This window comes from Sorex fumeus, unplaced genomic scaffold (assembly GCF_029834395.1).
Source record: "Sorex fumeus unplaced genomic scaffold, SorFum_2.1 ptg000265l, whole genome shotgun sequence".
NCBI lineage: Eukaryota > Metazoa > Chordata > Mammalia > Eulipotyphla > Soricidae > Sorex > Sorex fumeus.
The window spans coordinates 16,184,326-16,190,769 of record NW_026606322.1 but is presented as its reverse complement, the minus strand read 5'-3'; positions in this window follow the sequence as shown (position 1 = coordinate 16,190,769).

Here is a 6,444-nt window from a genome sequence, read left to right as displayed (position 1 = left end):
TTGTTAAAGTTTTGAGAGTGGCACTAGATAAGAACCCATGTGTAATAAAGGTGTAAAATCAGGTAGGACTTTGAAAGGTCTACGTACCAGCTCAAGGTTTTTATATTGCCCCTTCTATAGTCTTAAATTTCTAAAGTCAGTGCTAAACTTACATCATTGAAGTATGCCTAATGAGTCATGAGATGTCAAATTTATTATTTCTTCCAATATTTTAGCGATAGTTGTATACTATAAAGTAACTTTACTATCTTATAGTCCTATTTTTAAAGGATCCTTGTAAAAAAATAATTTATTCTTTCTCTTTGTACAAATAAGGAGAAATTGGGGCCCTAGAGAGTAAAACAGCTAGCTAAACTCTTTTTTAGTTGCATAGTAGAAAACTTCCACATTTGCAAGATAAAGCTGCAGCTGAGAATTGGTGTTTTACTTTTAATGTTGACACTAAAAAGAAACAGAAATTTTAAGGTTAACGCAGTTCTGCTTGTTAGAAACTTTTTCCTATAAAAAGCATAAGGCACATTAAACTAACCACAAACTTCCAGTGGCTCATAACTAATGTTTATTTTAGCTTCAAGATTAAAAGTGATTTTACTACTGTTAGCAAGTAAATGTATGTCTCAAACTTTTCTTTATTGAAGGGTACAGAATGAATTTTTTTCTCTGTTTTGTTGTGGTGGGAGTTTATTTTCGTTGATTTATTTATATAGCCAATAATGGAGCCTACAATCTATTTAATAGCTTTCATAAGATAAAAATTTTGTGTGTGTGTTTGTGTGTGTGTGTGTGTGTGTGTGTGTGTTTGTGGCTGTGTTTGAAATGCCTGGGGATTTCTGTAGACCCAAAACAAAGCAGTTTAAATGTATTATTTTACAAAAATATTAAGGACAAAGAACCTAGAACAGATAGATATAGGAACTGGTGGCACCATTATCAATAAAAATGCTTCCCATCTTTCTCCTATTCTATCTTAATTATGTTGACTTTTCAATACCCGTGCTTCTTTATACATATGTGTATGATGATTGCTACAACTCCAGACATCAAATCAGTACTCCAAAAGTAGAGGAGGGTGTTGGCATCAAGTTCTGCTCTTATATCGCTGCTTCTTATACAGATACAAAAGTTTTAAAACTTTCTCCCAACAGATCTCTGTTTATGCCTGTTTATCCAAAAATGGCATCAACACCTTTTTTTTCACTTTTACCTTAGTAGTTTGTTTTAGAAACCCATGCAGTACATGAACCTGGACCCTTCCTTGAACTCAGAAAGGAAAAGAAAAATAGATCTGATTGAGTTAAATGCAAAAACTCATAGAAGTATAGTTGCTGGTTCTTAATTACCAAGAAAGTACATTCTGACTGGTTTTCTCTATAATGAATCCCAGTAGAGATCTACCAACACGGAAAAACTCATGATCATATCATTGACTTGTTCCAAGTCATTTCTTTTTTCAGCTAGAAGTGGTCATGCCCTGCACCAGGAAAGAAAGGTTATTTTAGCAAGACAGGAGGGAGATGGTCCAAGGAATTGTTACAATATTCTTTGATGTTTTATCCATATCCTGCTATTACCATTTGTGTTGGGGCTGGAGCGATAGCACAGCGGGTAGGGCGTTCGCCTTACAAGCGGCCAACATGGCCGACCCGAGTTCAATTCCTCCGCCCCTCTCGGAGAGCCCAGCAAGCTACCGAGAGTATTCGATATGCCAGACACAGTAACAACAAAGTCTCCAATGGAGACGTTACTGGGCCCGCTCGAGCAAATCGACGATCAACGGGAGGGCCTTTACCTTTACCTTTACCTTTACCATTTGTGTTAAATGTTTTCCTGCCACATGTAATTAGTTGATGCTTAGAGGCTAGCTTCTTTAACTCATTATCTAGAATACTACTACTGGTCTTTTCTAAAATACATGACTGGTTTCATCATAAGTTTTCTATTTTTTAACGTGGCTTAGATGAATGGTCGTGATCTTATCCTTATAGACCTTGTCATAATTTTATTTTCCACACAGGCTACTTGGTACTTATCTTCCCTCTGGCAACTCAATCTTTAGTCTATTTTTGCCTAGTCTATCTTTCCTCCTTAACTTCCTTGTACTCATCCTTATCGGTCAGTTTATCTTTATCTTTCATAATTAGTACTTGGAAAAGTTTTCTTATACTCTGGCCCCACTAATTTCAAGTGTTTTTACTCTGACCTTCTACTGTGCAGTCTAATATCTCTGTATTACGATTATTTATTTATAAGATTTTTTGATAACAGACTTAGTGTTTTGAAGTCAGGGACTCTCAAACTCATCCCTCTCCAGAGTAGAACATAGATGTTCAAATTAAACATCTTTAATAGTAGAAAATATACTAATATTTCTGGCTCATATGTTTGGGTATCCCAAAAAATGATCTAGTTCTGTTTTCTAAGAAATAAGAATAAATTTGAGGCATCTCATTTTCTTTTGTTTCTTAGAACTTAAATGTTGTCTGACTCTAGTTTCAGAAGGGATTTTAAGTAGAAGATAAAGCTCAAGCAACAGTTTGACAAATAACAGTTTTTTGGCAGAACTGACTTTGAGCTGCACAGAAAATTCAGTGTAAAAAGCCAGCCTGATAACACTGTACTTTGGAAATGATCCATCGAGCTGTATACACAGCCCCACACAGAGTCATTCTTAGCACTAGCTACTTAGATTATATACCATGTTAAATTTAAGAGCCCCAAACCACTAATGTGTGTATACATACACACAAGTGCTTGCCAGAGGCAGTTCGTTATAAAAGCATCACTTAATAAAAACTTTAAGTAGTCTATGCTAAATAAGTCCTGTAAATACTTGAGTATTCTTTGCACCAAGTACTTCATTCTGATCTTCCACTACAGTACCCACAACTCTGGTACTAAATATGTAGACTCGAAGAGGAATTCTTCGCTTCTGGATTTAAAAGAATGACAGAAAGATTGAATTGAGATGGTAATGAGTAATAATATATCACTTAGCATGCAATGCATTTATTCAAATATAATAATTGTGTCTCTCATAATCTGGGGTTCTGATTAGAAAAAAAGGTGTTAAAAACCAAGCTAAAAAGAAAAAGGAAGGCTCCTATTATAATCTAGCCAATTCTTTCACACAAACATCCCCAAACTACTGCTACACCTTTGTGTCATGACTATATTATCTACATTACACAGAGTGAGAATTCATAATATAACTTCAGAACTTCAGTTGAAGTCATTATGTCCAGTACATCTAGGTTCAGTTTTAACAAAACAAAACCCGAAAAGAAGTTTGGAAAGCAAAATAGGACAGAGAAAGAAACTAAGCAAATGAAGATGGGATGTGACTTTAGGTAAAAGCTCAGCCTCATTCCTTGAGGGACCTGGACCACAGAATGTCTTTAGTCTTAAATCCACCCCTGGGGTGAGGAGTAGAGGAGTATAAGTCCTCAATCCACAGCTTTCATCACTTAAAAATAGTCCTGTGGGTAAAGGTTGCAGTTGTGGGAGCAAGTAGCAATAGCTGAGTGATTAATTATGCAGGAACATTCAACTGATAAAGTGAACACAGGGGAGCTGGGTAGGGATTGACAGTTTCCTAATATATCAAATATCAAATGTGAAATTAGACTGTAAATTTGGCAATTTTGAAATAACTACTTTTATTGGACCAAATTTATGATCTTCCATAGACTTTCTTGGGTCTCCTCTGTTCTTGTTCTCTCAAACAATTAGATTAAGAGAGCTCCCCTACCCCTCCCTACTCTGTTGCCTCATTTATAAATGTCTACTGCTGACCCCATCGACTCTGGGTAGGCTTATTCTCAGCCTGTTTATTTTCTATTCTGCCCCCACAGTGACAGCTAGAGCCTAAACATGACCCGAAAAGGGCTCATGGAGGCTATGGTTTCCCCATTAAGCATATCCGGGCTGGAGCGATAGCACAGCAGTTAGGGCATTGCCTTGCACGCAGCCAACATGGCCCACCTGAGTTCGATTCCTCTGCCCCTCTCGGAGAGCCCAGCAACCTACCGAGTGTATCTCACCGGAACGGCGAAGCCTGGCAAGCTACCCATGACATATTCAATATTCCAAACACAGTAACAGCGAGTCTCACAATGGAGACATTACTGGGCCCGCTTGAGCAAATCAATGAACAACAGGAGGACAATGACAGTGACAGTGATTCTGTATATCCGCACTCAATGCAGCAGTCAGTGAGATGCAAAATCATTGCCCTCGTGTCTGTTTTGAGGCACCATATACTTGATAGAAAGAGCATGGGAGTCTCCTCTGGGAAGAACTTAGAGAATGGAAAACCCCACAGACAAATTTCCTTTGCTTGCCTACTCTACTGAACTGCTCTCAGGAATTGTAATTCTGTAGAGACAGCATGGAGATTGTTTCTCACAACTATTGATGGTTCTGTTTTCTGCTCTTAAGCTGAAATCAGGTAGGCAATCACCACCAAGGATATGCTTCCAATCTTCCAAGTTTAACTTCCCTTACAACTGCACCTCTACTGTTCCCTTGAGGTATGTTAGCGCACACTTGCAGCCTGCTTTCTGAACAAAATAGCCAGGACTCCTTAACTCAACTCAAAAATCAGAGCTTGAGGCCAAGGCATATCCCGAGAGATTCAAAGTATTAACCCAACATATGAATCCTCAGTGGGTAGATTCTCACTATAAAACATCAGGAGAGATTTGTGTGTGTGTGTGTGTGTGTGTGTGTGTGTGTGTGTGTGTGCGTGCGTGTGTGTATGTAAAAAGAGAGTAAGCCAACAATTTGTTCTTTTGTTCTGTTTCTGTCTAAAGAAAGTCAATCCTATTAAAATCACAGTGGATGCTAAGGAGAAATCCCTAGGATGCTAAAAGTGTTTTCCTTTTGTTATGACTTCTTACAAAATTTGGCTCAGTGCCATGAGCACTGTGGAGCAGTACTGAATTTAAAACAACACAGGGGAGAATGTAGCACCCCAGGAGCTGCTGTTCCTTAAGGAATATGTAGCACAAATGTATGTGCTATGAAAGATGTAAAACAGTCTTGTGTTTTAAGAAAAAATAGGCATGGTGTGTGACTCTGGTCATTATATAGGCCAGTACTTTTTTTTTATATTGAAGTATCATGATTTTAAAAAATGTTTTAGTCTTATAATTGAATATCTTTGTGTCACTCATCTGTAGTCTTAAGTATATGACTTGACTTGGGGTTTGGAGGAATAGTACAGTGGATAGGACTCTTGTTGTGGCTGAGCTGGTTTCTATCCCTGGTATCCCATATGTTCATCTGATCCCTGGGCATAGAGCCAGCAGTAAGCCCAGGAGTAAGACTGTCAGGCATGGTCCCGAGGCCCAAGCAAAAAAAACTTATAATCTGACCTGAAGCCTACAGTAGTAGTTTAGGGGTTAAGACATGTGGCTTCCTCACAGCCAAACCCAGTAAGATCCCCTGAGCATTACCAGGTACAACCCTGGAGTTTCCTCACACACCCACCGCAACTCCCTCATTGGCTTGGATAAGCAGCACAGCGTCTCACGCCCTTGTATCATACTGCCAGTCCGTTGCTAGGAGGCACCCCTGCCCTGGACCTCCTGAGCACTACTTGAATGACCCTCCAAAATAAAATAATAATAATTTTTAAAAATCTGACCTGAGCATCAGTGATGTTTGTCATGATAACAATTAGTGATGATAGCTGTAGCCAATTTAGTCTGCAGCTGTTAAGAAGGGTACCAGGGTAGCTGTTCTGTTCTCTTTATTTTATGCTTGGAGAATGACCTCAATTTTCTCTTGTGTCTGATTAGTCTTAGCATCTGGTTTCTTTTTTGCTTTGTTCCATTACAGAGGCTGCCTCTCTTTGCTTTTTCTCCCCCACGTCTGGAATCCAGCCAAAGTGCACCAGTACAAGATGCTTCTTAACATTTGAGCCTGTTTCTAAGAATGCTGATTGCAACTTCGGTAAATTCATTTTTAATCCAAGGTGGAAGAGTTTTGCTGTTTGGTGGGAAAAATTAAATGTCTAAAAATAAAACTTGGGCATAAAAATAGGGCCAAATACTCATTTATTGCCTCATTTAGCTGAATCCTGAAATTATTTCAATAGTGCTAAATCAAGTATTTGTGTAAAAGAGGTTAAGGATTTTTTTTTCAATTCATCGTACTTTGTCTTAGATGATAAATGGGTTACAGTAATTTGTCCTTTTACTTAAAAGACATGCATTAAGTAGTTCTAAAGAACCTAAGATTCAGCTTATGCTGACACTTGAATTGGAGCACTCGTGTTCATAAACCCTTTAGAATGTAGGTTTGGGCCTATTACAGTAGAAACGGGGGTAGGGTGGGAAGCACTAGAATTTAGAGTGTATTTTGTAGGTTAGTGGAGCAATAGCACAGTGGATAGGGCATTTGCCTTGCATGGCCGACCTGGGTTTGATTCCTCCATCCCTC